The sequence below is a fragment of the Notolepis coatsorum genome (genome assembly GCF_963971535.1).
Source record: "Notolepis coatsorum genome assembly, chromosome: 4".
Lineage (NCBI taxonomy): Eukaryota > Metazoa > Chordata > Actinopteri > Aulopiformes > Paralepididae > Notolepis > Notolepis coatsorum.
Genome location: NC_140168.1, coordinates 16,103,628 through 16,124,565, shown reverse-complemented (window position 1 = coordinate 16,124,565; position 20,938 = coordinate 16,103,628). Strand labels below are relative to the sequence as shown.

The window sequence follows — 20,938 nt, the reverse complement described above, 5'->3', positions numbered from 1 at the left end:
GTCACGATGTGAACACTTTGAGTGCCAGCAGGGGGCGCCAGAAATAGCGCTTGAGTGCCAGCGCTGTAGTCAATGGGAGGGCGATCACATTTGCGAACGCATAAATTATATCTTGTCCTTGTATACTATTGCTACTGTCATTTTGTATTTTATTTACTTATATGCATGTACATAACCTTGTTTTTGTTACAGCCTCCCACCCCCCCCCCCCTTCCCACAAAAGGCCTTTGCTTTTTGGACAGGCTGCTTTTGTATATAATAATTTGTTCTTAATTGCTTGCCTGGATAAATAAAGGTTAAATAAAGAAAAGCAGAAAATAAAATCTTAAATTATGGCTATGTGTCTAATACGCCCGTCGCTTATCAATGACTTGTATGCAGTCAACATTGTCGAAACAGATTGTTTTTTTTAATCAGTTCATTTCCGTTTTATACCATTTTGAAAAACGCTAGTTTTTTTAAACTTCCAGAAAAAAAAAGATTCTGCAGGAATCGCGCTTTACTGGAATACACAAAACACGTTGTCATTTTTCGGCCTATTTATGAATGGTTTTCAAATATTCAAATATTATCGATAGTATATGTGTACTTATGCACGCTAGAGAAGCGGGCTGAAAAATCGATTATCTTATTTCCTGATCAGCACACACACAGCTAGGGATGGGAATCGAAAACCGGTTCCCGTTGGGAACCGGTTCCTAATTGGCCGATGCCTGGAACCGTGTGGCTCCCGTGACTTTCGATTCCCTTATCGCTGCCTACAGTTGTGCAATAATGTTAGCCGTTAGCATGTAGCCATGGCAGACTCTATTTGATTCCTTAATGGCTCGAAATTGCCTGGGTTTTGGTAATATGCTCCCGAAATGCTCCTGCTGTTTGGCTACTTCTATGTGCAGTGAAAACTACTTGAATGCTTTAGAACCTAGTCATTGATTTAGATCAGGCTGAGCTAAAATTAGCCGCGGAGCTAACGTGAGCTAACGCTATTTAATCAAGCTCACAAAGAGAGATAAACAGCTGACAGCGGATAGTACAGGTACAAATACAATAAAACAGCAGGTGGGGGCTGTTGTGTAAACCTTGTACTCTTTAGTTCACATATAATGAGAGACGGAATGTTTGTTTACAAGACTCCTCCAACATGCCGCCGACTGTGAAAGGGTTAATTCGGATTTTAGAGGAGTCGAGACACACAAACGCCACAAACTACCCCTCCCCCACACTGCAACTAATGATAATGTTTTCAACCTGTGGGGGAGGGGTGCATGCAGCAGTAGGCTACACAATTTTGAGCTGAGCTGAGTCTTTGAGAGTGGCAGTAGATTGATTGATTGATTGAACATTTTATTAAGGTGATACTTGGATAGATATCACTTAAACGTTCCCAGCTTGTTATGTACATATAAACTAAGAAAAAATATATTACAAGTTTTCTGAATTTGATGTTTATATATGCAAATGAGGCACTTCCCACATTAAATATGCACATATCATCCAATCCAATCCACTTTATTTATAAAGCACATTTAAAAACAACAAAGTTGACCAAAGTGCTGTACAAGTCCACAACATAAGATAAAACATAAAACATAAAACATTTTAATAAAAGCACACAATAAAAACAGTACAATGTGTCACATAAAAAGGCAGGTCTCTCAAAAACTGTTTAAAACACCGAAAGCCAGAGCAAATAGATGTGTCTTGAAGCGTGATTTGAACACCTGCAGAGTGGGGGCCTGCCTAACATGCAGGGGCAGCTCATTCCAGAGCGTTGGGGCTGCCACAGCAAAAGTACGGCCCCCCCATAGCTTCAGCCTGGACTTTGGAACGGCCTAGAGGAGCTGGTCAGAGGACCTGAGGGACCTTGGAGGAACATAAGGTTCCAGCAGGTCCGAGAGGTACCCCGGTGCCAAGCTGTCCAAACATGTTCCTCTGTCTCCTCCGTGTATAAACATGTTAGCTACAGCCAAAGGTCACACTTGTCTCCCAGTCACACAAGTCTCCAAGTCACACAAGTCTCCCAGTCACACAAGTCTCCCAGTCACACAAGTCTCCAAGTCACACAAGTCACACAAGTCTCCCAGTCACACAAGTCTCCCGAGTCTCCCAGTCACACAAGTCTCCCAGTCACACAAGTCTCCAAGTCATACAAGTCACACGAGTCTCCCAGTCACACAAGTCTCCAAGTCACACAAGTCTCCAAGTCATACAAGTCACACAAGTCTCCCAGTCACACAAGTCTCCAAGTCACACGAGTCTCCCAGTCACACAAGTCTCCCGAGTCTCCCAGTCACACAAGTCTCCAAGTCACACGAGTCTCCCAGTCACACAAGTCTCCAAGTCACACAAGTCACACAAGTCTCCCAGTCATACAAGTCTCCAAGTCACACAAGTCTCCCAGTCACACAAGTCTCCCAGTCACACAAGTCTCCAAGTCACACAAGTCACACAAGTCTCCCAGTCACACAAGTCTCCCGAGTCTCCCAGTCACACAAGTCTCCCAGTCACACAAGTCTCCAAGTCATACAAGTCACACAAGTCTCCCAGTCACACAAGTCTCCAAGTCACACAAGTCTCCAAGTCATACAAGTCACACGAGTCTCCCAGTGACACAAGTCTCCAAGTCACACGAGTCTCCCAGTCACACAAGTCTCCCGAGTCTCCCAGTCACACAAGTCTCCAAGTCACACGAGTCTCCCAGTCACACAAGTCTCCAAGTCACACAAGTCACACAAGTCTCCCAGTCATACAAGTCTCCCAGTCACACAAGTCTCCCAGTCACACAAGTCTCCCAGTCACACAAGTCTCCCAGTCTCCCAGTCACACAAGTCTCCCAGTCACACAAGTCTCCCAGTCACACAAGTCTCCCGAGTCTCCCAGTCACACAAGTCTCCAAGTCACACAAGTCTCCCAGTCACACAAGTCTCCCAGTCACACAAGTCTCCAAGTCACACAAGTCACATGAGTCTCCCAGTCACACAAGTCTCCAAGTCACACAAGTCTCCCAGTCACACAAGTCTCCAAGTCATACAAGTCACACGAGTCTCCCAGTCACACAAGTCTCCAAGTCACACAAGTCTCCAAGTCATACGAGTCACACAAGTCTCCCAGTCACACAAGTCTCCAAGTCACACGAGTCTCCCAGTCACACAAGTATCCCGAGTCTCCCAGTCACACAAGTCTCCAAGTCACACGAGTCTCCCAGTCACACAAGTGTCCAAGTCACACAAGTATCCAAGTCACACAAGTCTCCAAGTCATACGAGTCACACAAGTCTCCCAGTCACACAAGTCACCAAGTCACACGAGTCTCCCAGTCACACAAGTGTCCAAGTCACACAAGTCTCCAAGTCACACAAGTCACACAAGTCTCCCAGTCACACAAGTCTCCAAGTCACACAAGTCACACGAGTCTCCCAGTCACACAAGTCTCCCAGTCACACAAGTCTCCAAGTCACACAAATCTTCCAGTCACACAAGTCTCCCAGTCACACAAGTCGCCCAGTCACACAAGTCTCCCGAGTCTCCCAGTCACACAAGTCTCCAAGTCACACAAGTCTCCCAGTCACACAAGTCTCCCAGTCACACAAGTCTCCAAGTCACACAAGTCACATGAGTCTCCCAGTCACACAAGTCTCCAAGTCACACAAGTCTCCCAGTCACACAAGTCTCCAAGTCATACAAGTCACACGAGTCTCCCAGTCACACAAGTCTCCAAGTCACACGAGTCTCCCAGTCACAAGTATCCTAGTCACACGAGTCTCCCAGTCACACAAGTCTCCCGAGTCTCCCAGTCACACAAGTCTCCAAGTCACATGAGTCTCTCAGTCACACAAGTGTCCAAGTCACACAAGTCTCCCAGTCACACAAGTCTCCCAGTCACACAAGTCTCCAAGTCACACAAGTCACACAAGTCTCCCAGTCACACAAGTCTCCAAGTCACACAAGTCACACGAGTCTCCCAGTCACACAAGTCTCCCAGTCACACAAGTCTCCCAGTCACACAAGTCTCCAAGTCACACAAGTCTCCCAGTCACACAAGTCGCTATAGTCTACATTACAGCGCTAGCCAGGGCTAACTCATGTTGTTAGTGGTAGCCTGTAGGAGCTATATAGTCTACATTACAGCGCTAGCCAGGGCTAACTCATGTTGTTAGTGGTAGCCTGTAGGAGCTATAGTCTACATTACAGAGCTAGCCAGGGCTAACTCATGTTGTTAGTGGTAGCCTGTAGGAGCTATGGTCTACATTACAGCGCTAGCCAGGGTTAACTCATGTTGTTAGTGGTAGCCTGTAGGAGCTATAGTCTACATTACAGCGCTAGCCAGGGTTAACTCATGTTGTTAGTGGTAGCCTGTAGGAGCTATAGTCTACATGGCGGCGCTAGCCAGGGCTAACTCATGTTGTTAGTGGTAGCCTGTAGGAGCTATAGTCTACATTACATGCTAGCCAGGGCTAACTCATGTTGTTAGTGGTAGCCAGTAGGAGCTCTATAGTCTACATGGCGGCGCTAGCCAGGGCTAACTCATGTTGTTAGTGGTAGCCTGTAGGAGCTCTATAGTATACATTACAGCGCTAGCCAGGGCTAACTCATGTTGTTAGTGGTAGCCTGTAGGAGCTATATAGAGTCTACATTACAGCACTAGCCAGGGCTAACTCATGTTGTTAGTGTTAGCCTGTAGGAGCTATATAGTCTACATTACGGCGCTAGCCAGGGCTAACTCATGTTGTTAGTGTTAGCCTGTAGGAGCTATATAGTCTACATTACAGCACTAGCCAGGGCTAACTCATGTTGTTAGTGGTAGCCTGTAGGACCTATAGAGTCTACTGCACCACAACATCGACAAAGCAACGGTGTTGCAAACACTCTGCCTTTATGCTTCTGCAACATCGACGCACAGCCTAATGTAACATTGTACCCGGTATGTAGCTAGGTTCCCTAGATAGATGACACTTCCCTTCTCAACCAACCCATTGATAACAAGCAGAAGTTGCTGTAGCATGTAGAGGCCTTTAGGCCTTCCCTGCTTTAAAACCTGGTGCGGGCATTTACCTTACCCAGTACCCAGTTTCCTGATGAATTGAAAATGGGGGACCAGACATACCAGATTTTCAAATACAGTTCTGTTTGTGATACAAAAAGAGTCCAGAAAAAAAAGTATATACATTTGACGTAGAAACTGTACATTGGATTGGGTAGGTGGGGGGGGGGGGGGGGGGGGGGGGGGGGACTGTACATTGGAGGTGGTTGGTGGGTGGGGGGTGAGTGGGGGGAGGTTGGGTAGGAGGGGTGGGTGGGGGACACTGTACAACTGTACAAACAAAACTGTACATTGGAATATTGACAAGACCATACTTGGTAATTTACTGTATACATTGGAGGGGTTGTGTTAGGACATTTACAGGGGCCAGTTTCGAATTGCAGTCTCCCTGTGTACTGAGTGTACTGAGATCCTTATGGGAGATGAGCAAAGCTGAATCATCTGCAAATAAGAATAAATTACAAGAACATGCTTCTCTCATATCATTTATGTACAATAAAAATAGCAATGGTCCTAAAACATGTTATGTTTTGATGAATTGAAAATGGGGGACCCTGATGTAAACAAGACGAAAGTCTTTCTCTGGTCTGCATCCCCTTAACAATTGTGTGTATTGAGCTGTACTGTATTGTACCCATTCTGCAATCTGTTAATAAAATGTTCAATCAATCAACCAAACTCCCCCCTCCCCCATGCTGCTATGATGCCTGAATTTCCTCAAGGGGATCAATAAAGGAATATCTTATCTTATAATTATCTAAATTAATAACAAACTGTTAATTATGACTATTGTAAACAAGACAAAGTCTTTCTCTGGTCTGCATCCCCTTAACAATTGTGTGTATTGAGCTGTACTGTATTGTACCCATTCTGCAATCTGTTAATAAAATGTTCAATCAATCAACCAAACTCCCCCCTCCCCCATGCTGCTATGATGCCTGAATTTCCTCAAGGGGATCAATAAAGGAATATCTTATCTTATAATTATCTAAATGAATAACAAACTGTTAATTATGACTATTGTAAACAAGACAAATGTCTTTCTCTGGTCTGCATCCCATTAACAATTGTGTGTATTGAGCCGTACTGTATTGTACCCATTCTGCAATCTGTTAATAAAGTTTTCATTAATTCATTCTCCTTTTGGATTGCCCAGCTGCTGCTAGCCTGCTAGCTAGCGTTTTAGCTTGCTAGCCTGCTAGCTAGCATTCATTCTCCTTTACGATTTTGATTATGATGTTCAGCCAAACATTACTTTGCATAATCTATGCAATAGTGTCATTGCATAAGATAGCAGTGCTATAGGCGCCCTCGTTGTATAATAGTATAATTATTATATGCTAGTACTGTACTACACTACCCAGAATGCACGTTAGGTCATGAGCAGCTAATAAAAAAATCCCCTCTCAGACCATGTGAGGTCACTTTTAGCTTGCTAGCCTGCTAGCTAGCGTTTTAGCTCATAGTCATAGATATCTATAGCCTGCTAGTTAGCATTCATTCACCTTTACGATTTTGATTATGATGTTCAGCCAAACATTACTTTGCATAATCTATGCAATAGTGTCATTGCATAAGATAGCAGTGCTATAGGCGCCCTCGTTGTATAATAGTAGAATTATTATATGATAGTATTGTACTACACTACCCAGAATGCACGTTAGGTCATGAGCAGCCAATAAAAAAATCCCCTCTCAGACCACGTGAGGTCACGTAGCTAGCAGATGAGTGACAGGTCACGAGCAGCCAATCAAAACAATCCCCTCTCAGACCAACCAATCAAAAATAGTCTCCAAAGGTCCTCACACACATCTGCGCCAAACGCATATTTCCCCCTGCAGTACTCGAGTGTGTCCTGTAGGAATGCTGTAGAGTCGGGTGAAATCAACAATTATACCAGTGTGAGGACCTAGTCTAAAAAATGTATATTAGGGACTTAAAGATCATTTTAAAGTCATCTAAAGTATATTATTTCTGGGGACCAGGAAAAAGTCCTCGCAAGTGGATTTGACCTCACAATGAAGGTTGGCGGAGCATAGTATGTCCTCGCAAGTACCTATAGACACACACACAGGCACACGCACGCACACACACACACACACACACACACACACACACACACACACACACACACACATACAAATACATACACTTTACACACAAATGTGAACATGTGTGCATACACACACACATACACTTACCTACACAAAAAAGTGGGTGCGCAAACACACACGCACACACACAGATGCATCAGAACAATGACCCTAATTAATAACGATTAGTCCCGTCCCGTCCACGAGCCCCCCCCCCCCCCACACACACACACACACACACACACATGCAGACACACACGCCTCACACACACACTAACAAAATCTGCAAATGGAACAATAAACATAGCCTTTAAACATAGGTCCTGTTAATGAACTGAAACCATGCCTGCTAATCATTAGTAAACAGGCCTGATTTGTCACTATTATGCTGGAGTGCGCAGGTCAACTCTGGACCCAGAGACTGCTCTAGCTCTGAGGACCAGGCTACCACTCTAGCTCTGAGGACCAGACTACCACTCTAGCTCTGAGGACCAGGCTACTGCTCTAGCTCTGAGGACCAGGCTACTGCTCTAGCTCTGAGGACCAGACTACCACTCTAGCTCTGAGGACCAGGCTACTGCTCTAGCTCTGAGGACCAGGCTACCACTCTAGCTCTGAGGACCAGGCTACCACTCTAGCTCTGAGGACCAGGCTACCACTCTAGCTCTGAGGACCAGGCTACCACTCTAGCTCTGAGGATGCAGCTCTGAGGACCAGGCTACCGCTCTAGCTCTGAGGACCAGACTACCACTCTAGCTCTGAAGACCAGGCTACCACTCTAGCTCTGAGGACCAGGCTACCACTCTAGCTCTGAGGACCAGACTACCACTCTAGCTCTGAAGACCAGACTACCACTCTAGCTCTGAGGACCAGACTACCACTCTAGCTCTGAGGACCAGACTACCACTCTAGCTCTGAAGACCAGACTACCACTCTAGCTCTGAGGACCAGACTACCACTCTAGCTCTGAGGACCAGACTACCACTCTAGCTCTGAGGACCAGGCTACTGCTCTAGCTCTGAGGACCAGACTACTGCTCTAGCTCTGAGGACCAGACTACCACTCTAGCTCTGAGGACCAGGCTACTGCTCTAGCTCTGAGGACCAGACTACTGCTCTAGCTCTGAGGACCAGACTACTGCTCTAGCTCTGAGGACCAGGCTACCACTCTAGCTCTGAGGACCAGACTACCACTCTAGCTCTGAGGACCAGACTACCACTCTAGCTCTGAGGACCAGACTACCACTCTAGCTCTGAGGACCAGACTACCACTCTAGCTCTGAGGACCAGACTACCACTCTAGCTCTGAGGACCAGGCTACTGCTCTAGCTCTGAGGACCAGACTACTGCTCTAGCTCTGAGGACCAGGCTACTGCTCTAGCTCTGAGGACCAGACTACCACTCTAGCTCTGAGGACCAGGCTACTGCTCTAGCTCTGAGGACCAGACTACCACTCTAGCTCTGAGGACCAGACTACCACTCTAGCTCTGAGGACCAGACTACTGCTCTAGCTCTGAGGACCAGACTACCACTCTAGCTCTGAGGACCAGACTACCACTCTAGCTCTGAGGACCAGACTACTGCTCTAGCTCTGAGGACCAGACTACTGCTCTAGCTCTGAGGACCAGACTACTGCTCTAGCTCTGAGGACCAGACTACCACTCTAGCTCTGAGGACCAGGCTACCACTCTAGCTCTGAGGACCAGACTACTGCTCTAGCTCTGAGGACCAGACTACCACTCTAGCTCTGAGGACCAGGCTACTGCTCTAGCTCTGAGGACCAGACTACTGCTCTAGCTCTGAGGACCAGGCTACCACTCTAGCTCTGAGGACCAGACTACCACTCTAGCTCTGAGGACCAGACTACCACTCTAGCTCTGAGGACCAGGCTACCACTCTAGCTCTGAGGACCAGACTACTGCTCTAGCTCTGAGGACCAGGCTACTGCTCTAGCTCTGAGGACCAGGCTACTGCTCTAGCTCTGAGGACCAGACTACTGCTCTAGCTCTGAGGACCAGGCTACCACTCTAGCTCTGAGGACCAGACTACTGCTCTAGCTCTGAGGACCAGACTACCACTCTAGCTCTGAGGACCAGACTACTGCTCTAGCTCTGAGGACCAGGCTACCACTCTAGCTCTGAGGACCAGACTACCACTCTAGCTCTGAGGACCAGACTACCACTCTAGCTCTGAGGACCAGGCTACCACTCTAGCTCTGAGGACCAGACTACCACTCTAGCTCTGAGGACTTTTGTTGCATTTTGCTGTTGGTTTTTATAGGAAAGCATCCAGATGCTATCTCTGAGAGCCATTGGCCCTGACATTCATTTGACAAATAAAGAGAAATAAAACCCAATCACAACACATTTAATCAATTAAGTATAATGGAAAAAGTGATCAGAACCATTCTTGTTTGTCTAATTGAAGGACCTCTACACACACACACACACACACACACACACACACACACACACACACACACACACACACACACACACACACACACACACACACACACACACACCAAAACTTGGCAACCTGATAAACATGAATGACTGAATGAAAAACATTTATATCTTGGGCAAACCTTAATGTACTCCCTCGCTTGTCTGAAACTTTCTGTGGCGACTCAGCGCATTCTGAACAAAACGTTGATAAATGATGGAAATGGTCAAGAGAATGCTGTGGTGCTCGACTGAAAACGAGCACCATTAGTTTCACTTTAACTCAAAGGGCTTTCAGTGTAATTGGAAGGGAGGGGTGTGAATTTGCTGCGCTGTTGAGGGTTAGAGTCTAACCCTCAACAGCGCAGCAAATTCACACCCCTCCCTTCCCATGGTGTAATTGGAAGAGAGTGGTGTGAATTTGCTGTCAGTTACTTTCAGTTGAGCACCACAGCATTTCTCTTGACCATTTCGCATCATTTAGCAACGTTTTAAAAAAATAATTATATCTCCACCAGGCCTGGGGGAGATCATGTAATCGTTCTGGTCTGTGTACGTGTCTGTCTGTCTGTCTGTCTGTCTGTCTGTCTGTCTGTCTGTCTGTCTGTCTGTCTGTCTGTCTGTCTGTCTGTCTGTCTGTCTGTCTGTCTGTCTGTCTGTCTGTCTGTCTGTCTGTCTGTCTGCAGCAAATCTCGCAATCTACAAGGCAGATTTAGATGAATCGTTGCACATTGGCTGACAGCAGGACTGGAATTCTCAAATACTTTTTGAATCGGTCAATGAAAAGTATTTTATTTGAATGAATTTCCATCATTGTCCATTGAAATAGGTATTCAGAATGAAGTGACACCTTTTGAACACAAGAGGACGATACTACACAGCTCTCTGGCCCCTGTTTGCAACATGGAAACGCCATAGTGAACTTATTGTCATTGATATACCTATGTTTCAAGTTTCTTTAATAGTTGTCATACAGAAGTACAGAATACTTTCATACAAAATGCTTCTTACTGTTACGCTCCAGAGACTGTGCTAGACAAGATAGTATCAAATAACATAGTATAGCATGTAATTTAGAAGAAGAAAATGAGGTCACAGTGTTCGGTATAGACATATGTACAATGTTCTGAGTTACCATATAATATACAATACTATGCAGTGTACTAATGTACAGTACTATATAGTGCAAAGCAGAAATGGGATGAGGTACAATTTAGGTACAATTTACAGTAAGGTGTACGGGTTGTAGTGCAATCCTTCATCAATAAATATAAAGTGTGGGGAGTGGGTGCTACAGTGTGTTTGTTTAAAGTGGGTGTGTGCTATAAAGTGTGTGGAGTGGGTGCTACAGTGTGTTTGTTTAAAGTGAGTGTGTGCGTGTGGATGTGTGTGCTATGTGCGTTTGGTGGTTGTTGTTGTGTAGTGTTCATTGTTCGTTTAGCAGCCTGATGGCCTGGGGATAGAAGCTTCTTCTGAGTCTTTCTGTGCTCGCCTTGAGACTCCGGTATCGCTTGCCTGACCGCAGCAGTTCAAAGAGGCAGTTGTTCGGGTGACTGGAGTCTTTAATGATTCTCTTAGCCTTGCCCTTGCAATGCTTGTTGTAAATGTTCTGGAGGGTGGGGAGCCCCCCTCCAATTGTGCGTTCGGCTGAACGTGTCACTCTTTGTAGTCTGCTTCGGTCTTGTGCAGTGCTATTCCCAAACCAGGAGGTGATGTTGCCGGTCAAGATGCTCTCTATTGTACATGAGTAGAAGTTCTTAAGGATCTTCTGACTGACTTGGAACTTCCTTAGGCGCCTGAGGAAGTAGAGGCGTTGTCGTGCCTTCTTCACAACACTGTCAATGTGTGTGGTCCATGTCAAGTCCTCGGATATGTAGGCTCTGAGGTACTTAAAGCTGTTGACTCTCTCAACCGGTGCCCCGTCGATGCTGAGGGGGCTGTAGTCCTTGACCCCCGACCTCCTGAAGTCCACAATCATCTCCTTTGTTTTGCTGACGTTCAGGGAGAGGCTGTTTTCCTGGCACCATCCCGCCAGGACCTTGACCTCTTCCAGGTAGGCCCTCTCGTCGTTGGCAGAGATCAGGCCCACCACCACTGTGTCGTCAGCAAATTTGATGATTGTATTGCTACTCCGCTGAGCCACACAGTCGTGTGTGTACAGGGAGTAGAGGAGGGGACTCAGAACACAGCCCTGGGGGGCCCCTATGTTGAGGGTGATGGATGAGGAGGTGCAGTTGCCTGCTCTCACCACCTGGGGTCTGCCAGTCAGGAAGTCCAAGACCCACTGGCAGAGGTCATAGTTCAAGCCCAGGTCCCTGAGCTTGGCTATGAGTATGGAGGGGACTATGGTATTGAATGCCGAGCTGTAGTCGATGAATAGCATTCTCACATAGTTCCCCTGCCTCTTGTCCAGGTGTGATGCTGCTGTGTGCAGCACATGGGCTATGGCGTCCTCCGTGGACCTGTTGGGGCGGTATGCAAATTGCAGGGGGTCCATGTTGATGGGGAGGGAGGAGCAGATGTAGCCCTTTACTAGCTTCTCAAAGCACTTCATGGCTATGGAGGTGAGAGCTACAGGGCGGTAGTCGTTGAGGCAAGCAGGCTTGGATTTTTTGGGTACAGGGATAATAGTGGACTTCTTCAGGCAGGTGGGGATGACAGCCTGTTCTAAGGACAGGTTAAATATGTCAGTGAATACTGGGGCCAGTTGGTCGGCACAGACTTTTAGGACGCGGCCGGGGATGCCGTCCGGACCTGCTGCCTTCCTGATATTCACTTCACTATGCATATAAAACATGTATTTATTCATTTCCATCATTGTCCATTGAAATAAGCCCGCTCCCTTCCCTTTCATATCTCATGAACCATTTGTTATAGAGAATTATGAGAGGTGTCAATCAACTCAGTCCTTTCATTGGTCTTAACCTCTTAACACAATGGGGACCAGCCACGTATATATACGGGTTTCGAATCCATGCGTTGTGGACCAGAAGCACGTATATAGCCGTGGCATTTGTTATTGCTGTTATTCCATTTTAATAACCGGCTCAAAGTCGCCGACCGGCTCTGCAGATCTACCCTAGTCTGTGAAATCGAGAACATGCAATACCGGCCAGATCCTCTTAGGGGCGCCATCGCTCCACTGCAGTATGCCCTGTGGGCGAAAGGAAAACTTTTATTTTTTCTTCCAATGGAGTTTCATTGTAGCCGGATCCTGAACCAGCACAATGTACCTTGGATTACGTTTCGAATCGCAAATTTCACCATGGAATAATGGGATTTATCATCAGCCAATGGACATATCGATCTACCAGATGCCGATCGATAACGGGGAAATGCCCCGGGGTATCCCACGGTAAGACCTTTTTCACCTAAATTACAGCCGGATCAGAGCTTGCTGTGAGACGCAAGCAGCCGATCAGTGAATGTGGCTAGTTACACGGACACTGTTATTGGTAATCAATAATACTAAATGACGTCCCCCGCCCCCCCCCCCCCCCCCCCTTTCATGCATACATGCTTTGGGACAGCCCGGATCATATGCAGTTTGAGTTATTTCTTTAGCATATATAAAACGGAAATGCCGTTGAATATGACGTTAGCAGCTATTAGCTCCATAACTAGCTTTCCAGAAAATATATGAGACAAAATCTGCGATAAAGCTTATATTCACGGCGCTATAAAATGACAACCTATTTTGATGCATTTTTTTTTTCTTTAAGCCATTTTGAAGGGACGGTTTATGAACTCAATTGACAATGAGAATGGACAGATAGCAATACTATAAAGTATAGATATAGCTGTACAAAAAGACACCGGTCTGTTGACAAACCCTGGTCCTCAACCACTATATTAGACGCATCCCAGCGGTCGCCAAAGTGTTAAGCCCGAGCCCTATTTAAAAAAAATCTGTCTAAAAATACATACCTAATTAAATGGAAGATTGCTCCACTTCTACAAGGTCCATTTGCATGTTCTTGTTATCTAGGCTAGGCCATCTATGGATCTCAGAGAATCTATTCCCAGTCAGAAATATTGTGTCTGTTACTAGGCTTGAGTAAATTGTGATGAACCAAAGGAGAATATCAATTATTTTGTATTTTATTTTTTCATCTTTGACGGTGAATAACACCATGCAAAAAATTTCCAGAGAAATTGCCACTTTTGCAGCTCCACTGAGCTCACTCCCAACCTTCTTGAGATCATGTGTAGGCCTACATAAAATCTAAGCAAATGAATAAAGGTAAAATGATTAAACAGGAGATTTCGTAGAGACAGTACTGAATTCTGCCATCCGGACACATGCAATTTGAAATATGATTATAGAATATAGAATATCAGGCCTATAAATTACCTTAGTATGGCCAAGTCTATGGATCGGGCCAAATCTCCCCTGGCCCGAACCATGGCAGAGTTCAATCTGGATTTAGTATCACTAGGGGTGATTCACAAACCGTGAATGAAATCTACTGTAAGTACAGTTACTTTTTTATAATGTAAATTTCTCCGCCATTTTTCATCAGATTGCAACGCCATTTTTTGCTAGATGTTCACAGAAAGGTAGATAAACTAACTGAGTTCTGTTTTATGGCAATAACGTTCAGGTTTGTGGGAGATAATCCCGAAAAATAAGAAAAATAAAAAAGTTAATCCAGAAATCAGATGAATGACAGGGGCTGGCATGAGCTGGGTAGTGTAGTTTTTTGAAATTCGAAAGCCCATCGAAAGTCCTGGGTCTCCTCTCCTCATAGGACTACAAACAAAATGGTGGCGCACATTTCCTAGCGTCAATATTCACCTTTTTCCGACTAGATTTCTATAACTCATATTTCACTAATAACACTTAAAACCATTGGTAAACAAACGTATTGCTGAAAATATACACTTTTACTTGCTTTTTTGACAGGGTTAATGTCTTTACTCTTGGCAATATAAAAAAAACATTAATTCATACATTCTGTAGAGATGGATTTATGGCGTGATGTCATTTGCGGTCCAGTACCGGACTGCTCGGACTTAAGAGGTTAACCATGCCCCCATGCTTAAGTGTGTAATAGTGTAATAGTGTGTAATAGTGTATTAGTGTAATAGTGTGATAGTGTGTAATAGTGTGATAGTGTAATAGTGTGTAATAGTGTAATAGTGTGATAGTGTAATAGTGTGTAATAGTGTGATAGTGTAATAGTGTGTAATAGTGTGTAATAGTGTGTAATAGTGTGATAGTGTAATAGTGTGTAATAGTGTAATAGTGTAATAGTGTAATAGTGTGATAGTGTAATAGTGTAATAGTGTGTAATAGTGTAATAGTGTGATAGTGTAATAGTGTGTAATAGTGTAATAGTGTGATAGTGTAATAGTGTGTAATAGTGTAATAGTGTGTAATAGTGTAATAGTGTGATAGTGTAATAGTGTGTAATAGTGTAATAGTGTGACAGTGTAATAGTGTGTAATAGTGTAATAGTGTGTAATAGTGTGATAGTGTAATAGTGTGTAATAGTGTAATAGTGTGATAGTGTAATAGTGTAATAGTAAGGGGAGATCTGCTTTTATTGATCTGTGTTTGCCCTGTCGCTTACACTTGGGCCCCGCCTAACCTTATAATTAATGGTAATTATTAAAGGGGTAATAATTAAAGGGGTGGATGTGGAGATGGTGGACTCATATAAGTTCCTTGGAGTACACCTGAACAATAAACTGGACTGGTCGGATAACACAGAGGCCCTCTACAGGAAGGGACAGTGCAGGCTGTTCTTCCTGAGGAGACTCAGGTCCTTCAATGTGTGCAACAGACTGCTGCAGTCATTTTACCAGTCTGTAGTGGCCAGCATCCTCTTCTATGCTGTGGCATGCTGGGGAGGCTACATCAACTCAAGGGACACCAACAAGCTCAACAAGCTGGTGAGGAAGGCTAGCTCCGTGGTGGGAGTCGAGCTACCTAGACTTGAGGTGATGGCAGAGAGGGGGATGATGGCTGGCTGCCATCATGGAGAACCCCTACCACCCCCTCTACGACGAGCTAGTCAAGATGAGAAGCTTGTTCAGCCACAGACTCATTCCCCCCCGACACTCAACTAACCGCCTCGGACAGTCCTTCATACCAGCGGCCATCAGGCTCCACAACAGTGGGCAGCGACTAGCAGCCTCCAGGCTCCACAACAGGGGGCAGCGACTGCTACCAGACATTGACCTGGGACTTATAGGAACCCAAGGAGGACAACCTACACTACCTTAGGCTTATTGCACCTTATGTGGATACTGTGATACTGTGATACTGTGAATAATGTATATTTCAGTGGATACTGTGATACTGTGAATAATGTATACTCAGTAGATAGTAAATTATAACACTACCTTATGCATACTGCACCTTATGTGACACTGAATAATGTGAATATTTTCTTCAGCTAGTTAGATAGTAAATTATATTGACCAAATTGACCTAATTGTTTACACTGCCTGTGTTGTTGTTTTTACTACCTGTACCACCCCCCCCCCCCCCTTCCCCCATGCTGCTATGATGCCTGAATTTTCCCAAGGGGATCAATAAAGGAATATCTTATCTTATCTTATCTTATCTTATCATCTTATCTTAATAGGTGGTCTCTGCATTTTTTTTTCTTTTTCAAGTCAAGTCAAGAGTTTTATTTGTCATGGCATACAAGTATACAATGAAATGCGGGGGGTCTTGCCCGCAACGATGTGCATAATACAATAGCAATATATAATAAGAATCCAATAGAACGACATTGTGCAATAAACAAGTAAACAAAGTAGGGCATATCGGTATACAGTATGTACATGAGTTATTTACAGAGCATGGTAGGACATATAGGTCCTGTGGTAGTGCAATACACTGTTTGCTACGGATTTTGTTACATACTGTAGATGTGTGTGTGTGTGTGTGTGTGTGTGTGTGTGTGTGTGTGTGTGTGTGTGTGTGTGTGTGTGTGTGTGTGTGTGTGTGTGTGTGCTTGTGTGCATGTGAGAAGGAGAGAGAGAGAGAGTGTAGCAGTTGCCTGGTGGAGATTTGCACTCTACTGAGCGCACCTTTCTAGTTCAGAATGTGTTGAGTTGGCACAAAAGGTTTTCGACAAGAGAGGGAATAGATTTAGTCAAAGTGGTGGTTGTGTATGGGATTCCTGTTAAGGACCAGTCAAGGGGGCTTTATTCCTCTGAGCCCCCCCCCCCCCCCCCGCACGCTTAGTAATGGTTGTTCAATTTCATCAGATAACGGCTGAGATCTCATCGACGGCTGAAAAATATAATGAACTGTGACTCTGTGTCCAGATCGCTGCTCTTATCCAGGCAGAGATCATCAATGGAGAGGGAGGGGGTTCCACTCCACGGCGGCACCAGGCCAACGCACTTCATTACTGGTAAAGCGCAGGGGGGGGGGGGGCAAAATTGGAAGTGAACAAACCTATCTTTCCTGTCTCACCCCAGGGTCAAACTCTAAGGGGCAGTTTGATGGGCTCACCGACATGTTGAGAGGTCATCTTATTACAGCTTTCAGGAGGAGGAATGTGGGAAAAGACACAGAAAGATAAAAACATCTGTCCTCCTACCCTGGCATACACTTCCCCATCATACTTTATTTTGTATAGAATATTTTTTTTTATTTTACTTTACCTCCTGAGCAAATTTACTTCATCTGCCAGGTAATTGACAATTTGGGACCACAGACCATTTTGTCACTTATTAGTGAAATGTGTGTGTGTGTGTGCGTGCGCGCGTGTGTGTGCGCGCGCGCGTGTGTGTGTGTGTGTGTGTGGTATGGTGTGTCTGGTCCTGTTTAGAGGCAAGCAGCGAGGATAAAAAATTATGTGTACTCCTGTTTTCATCCTCACAATATCCACCACTTTGCCGTACAAGCAGACCGTGAACAATGGCACTGATGAAGTCCAGTCACGCCTTATACTGTAGGTCGTCCTTCAGGTCCCTTATTGGTCCAAGGTGGCATGTTCTTGTCATAACCACTTCCTGGAAGGGATTTCCAGTTGACACACGCCAAGTATTATTGACTGACTGATTGAATAACAGTGAGTGTCCAGTGAAACGGTCACAGAGAGTGAAATGTCACTCGTCAAACGGAAGCGGAAGCGCTATAAACAATATATGTCATTGTCTGACTTAAAAAGCATCATGGAATTATGAGCCTGTGAGAAATATGAAGGCAGAACATCATCTCCATGAACGGTTTACGTGTCAACAACGTCAGTTTTACTATCAGTCACATGCTTGTTTCTTGTCTTCACACTTATTTCCCATGGTATACTGTAAGTGGAAAAGTAATTTTTACGTAATCCGATTATATTTCTATACAGTAGTTGAGTGTTTTTCTTGTGTTTGATCAAATGATCTAATCCATTAATCGTAGTCACTCAGCACAGTACGTGAGAAAATGAATCCAATGTGTGTCTCGTTTTATTCTCATGTGTGATCAGAATACAAGCTCTCACTAGATGGCAGTACACTCCCATACAGATCAGCTGCACGTGGCCATGATCGTTTTAGTATGATTGGTTGAAGGGATCAATCAATGTGCACTTGACTGACCTACTGTGCATTAATTTCATTATTTTTGTGCTGCTGTCTGTTGCGTTTTCAATGCCTCACCTCTTCAACCTCCCCCAATCCAATTCCAATTATCCATCTAATTCTGGTATAATCATTCACAAACTTCATTGGTCATTTATTCAAGATGTGCATAGACCTGGCCTATATAATGTCTTTAAAAAGGACATACCACTCAATTTAAGGAATCATATGCTATTCATACACAATATATGACCATGAACAACTCAACTCCAAAGCCAGAACCCATGGAACAAAGACTCAAACTTGTGATGTCATCAGGTATACAAGTCTGGAGCTGCTTCGTTGGCAATGAATGGGAGACTGATTTTGTGAACCAGCAGAATGTTTGTTTGAGTCTTTATACCCAAATTAGCTTTATTCTATTGTAGTGTTCTCTGTTCTGAAACAGAAAACAAAGCCATATACTCAGAACATTGCCTCAGTTGGTTTCAGTGTCACCTTTACCATCTTTCCCAATTCATTGTCTATGGAGCAGCTCCAGACTTTATACCTGATGACATCACATGTTTGAGTTTTAACATTTCATTCTCACCAATATTTTAGACTAACTTTGACCACAGGAATAACATGTGACAATTCTTAAATTGCTGTTGTTCTCCTTTATTCAGTCAATCAGAATTCCATTTCCCCCACTTCAAACATGTTTCAGAGCAAGCAGTTTTGAATCTATCTCTCTCCCTCTCTCTCCCCCTCTTTCTCTCTCTCTCTCTCTCTCTCTCTCTCTCTCTCTCTCTCTCTCTCTCTCTCTATCTCTCTCTCTCCCTCCCTCCCTCTCCTCTCTCTCCCTCTCTAGACAGGATGATAGGAATAATCTTGCCCAAGTGAGATTGACAGTTCATTTCAGAAATCAATATTTACAATTTACTTCTTTCAAAGTTCATTCTAGGAGAGGGCTCCCATATTATCCTCCTCCCAAATAAGCTGATCATATCTCCACCGGCCTTGGAATGAGTTTCCTCCCCAAAATGTGGGACCCCCCTCCCCTCTCTCTCTCTCTCTCTCTCTCTCTCTCTCTCTCAGAAATCAATGTCTACGTTTGTGCTATTTAATCTGGCCTCTGATGACAGTAAATCTTTATCTGTTTCTGGGCGAGCAGCAGCGGTCCGCTGACACCATTTCCCATCAGAACAAAGCAGGCAGCCCTGTGTGGACTCTGGGAGATACATGGGGCTCTAATGTGGCTGGACATGTTTCAACAGGGCCATTAATCAGCGGAGGTGACAGCCCCAAACCTTCCCCGTGGTCGTCTGCAGCAAAGAGCACTGCACCTTTTCCTCTGGGCCTTCTGCACTCACACGCAGGGACCGGAGGAGGAGTGCAGGCCATGGGGCTTCTCAGATGAATCTTTTTCTAATGTCATCTCTTATCACAGCGGTGTCCCGCGGAGACGTTTCTCTCAAAGGAGCAGGGAGCTGTCGCTGCATTTTGCCATCAAGTAATGTTATTCGTCAAAAGGAATTCTCACCTATATCTGAAACACAGAAAATCAAAGATCTGTTGTATAACCGCACTCTCTAGAAAGACCTTCATTTAGCAATGTGTATATACTGTGTATATAATGTTTGGCTTCACACACCACCATCATAACGTAAAAGAAAAAAATATATATATTACTGAATAAATAAATAAATAAATAAATAAAGTTTTTAAGAAAATGTAGAGAAATGCAATTGTCATGAAATGTAGAGAATGTGGTAAAAAAAATGCCAGTAAAGCAAATTTTAAGGTATAATCTGTAATGCTATTGTGGCTCTGCCAAGAGAGGTATGGAGAAATCCACAGTATAATAAGTTACTAAGCCATAAGATATATATTTATAATATAATACAATATATATAGCTTTATATATAGCGAGGTGTAACCAGCAATAGCAACACACTCAACACATCAAACCAAACCAAAAAATGTAAACAAAGTGCAGTACCAAGACGGGCTCTTTTGCCTAGAGATCAGTGTTTGACAGCATAGCAGATTCTACCTTTAAGCTGAGCCTGACAGTCGTGGTATACTGAAACCTGGGGGGATATAACACAAATATTGTATATTATCCCAATTATCACTGATTCTAAAATACAGCTAACCCCGAGGCCCATCCAGCACACCTGCCTACTGAAATAAAAAACACAATGATGATTCATGTGTCTAGAGTAATAACAGCACCCCAGAGCACTGAGGGGAAAAGATTGGTAGTATATTTATTATTATTCAGCAGATTTATGATGCTCCCCACACATGAAGTAGCCCCTGGTTCATACACGCTCACACCACGGGGGATCCCCGGCTGGTAATCCATTGTTAAACAGCTTTTGAGAGTGATGGATGAAACCTTCGACCTATCTACACACAATCAATTCATATCTAATTAGCCCATATTATTTATGACACTCGGGAATGGCCAAAGAGAGTGTCTCCGGGGAGGGATAGAGTAGAGAGCTCAGCTGCCACGTACTGCGTGGAATGAGAAACAGTGGAGCCTATCAGTAAATGAGTGCATTTAGGGGCGGGGCGAGCAGTGAGGTATTGATTAGCGCAGCCCGTCAAGAAATTAATTTCAGAGAGATGGGAATGTAATGGACACCGATTATGCCGACCCCCCCCCCCCCCACACACACACACACACACACACACACACACACACACACACACACACACACACACACACACACACACACACACACACACACACACAAGTTTACTTTCACATTGGGGACATTGCTTTGACTTTATTAATTCTCTATGCTCCCAACTCTGATCCTAACCTTAA

At 44.6% G+C, this 20,938-nt stretch overlaps 1 protein-coding gene across 1 annotated transcript in view; it reads left to right on the top strand.

The window, feature by feature from the left end:
* LOC311226426 (guanylate-binding protein 3-like) overlaps positions 1 to 20,938 on the top strand; it is a gene marked incomplete at its 5' end in the record, with an annotated part of 45,596 nt that overhangs the window by 401 nt on the left and 24,257 nt on the right. The window lies entirely within an intron of this gene.